Here is a 944-nt window from a genome sequence, read left to right as displayed (position 1 = left end):
TGGAAGTGCATTAGCATGGTTCAAATCGTACTTATCTGACCGTCATCAATTCGTAGCAGTGAATGAAGAGGTATCATATCGATCACATATGGAGTATGGAGTACCTCACGGCTCAGTACTAGGACCGTTACTTTTCACGCTTTATATGTTACCCTTATCATCAGGAATCAGGAAACAGAATGCATAGTCAATATAAAAAACTGGATGACGAGTAATTTCTTACTGCTAAATTCTGAAAAAACAGAGGTGTTCATTATCGGACCTAAAACCTCCGCATGTAATAACCTAGAACACTGTCTAACACTTGATGGCTGCTCTGTCAATTCTTCGTCATCAGTTAGGAACCTAGGTGTGCTATTTGATAGCAATCTTTCCTACGAAAGCCACGTTTCTAGCATTTGTAAAACTGCATGACCTATGCGCTAAATGTCAAATGCAATAAAGCTAATTCATGCGTTCATGAGCTCAATGTTAGATTATTGTAATGATTTATTGGGTGGTTGTTCTGCACACTTAATAAAAAAAATTCAGCTGGTCCAAAATGCAGCAGCTACTTACTAGAACTAGGAAGTATGACCATATTAGCCCGGTTCTGTCAACACTGCACTGGCTCCCTATTAAACATCATATAGATTTTAAAATCCTGCTAATTACTTATAAAGCCCTGAATGGGTTAGCACCTCAGTACTTGAGCAAGCTCTTATCATATTATAGTCCTCCACGTCCACTGCGTTCTCAAAACTCTGGCAATTTGATAATACCTAGAATATCAAAATCAACTGCGGGCGGCAGATCTTTTTCCTATTTAGCGTCCAAACTCTGGAATAATCTACCTAACACTGTTCGGGAGGCAGACACACTCTGTCAGTTAAATCTAGATTAAAGACCCATCTCTTTAACCTGGCTTACACATAACACACTAACACATTTCTAATATTCAAATC

This window comes from Sinocyclocheilus anshuiensis, unplaced genomic scaffold (genome assembly GCF_001515605.1).
Source record: "Sinocyclocheilus anshuiensis isolate Anshui unplaced genomic scaffold, SAMN03320099.WGS_v1.1 scaffold836, whole genome shotgun sequence".
Lineage (NCBI taxonomy): Eukaryota > Metazoa > Chordata > Actinopteri > Cypriniformes > Cyprinidae > Sinocyclocheilus > Sinocyclocheilus anshuiensis.
The sequence above is the reverse complement of the archived record's forward strand: the minus strand, read 5'-3'. Positions refer to the sequence as shown.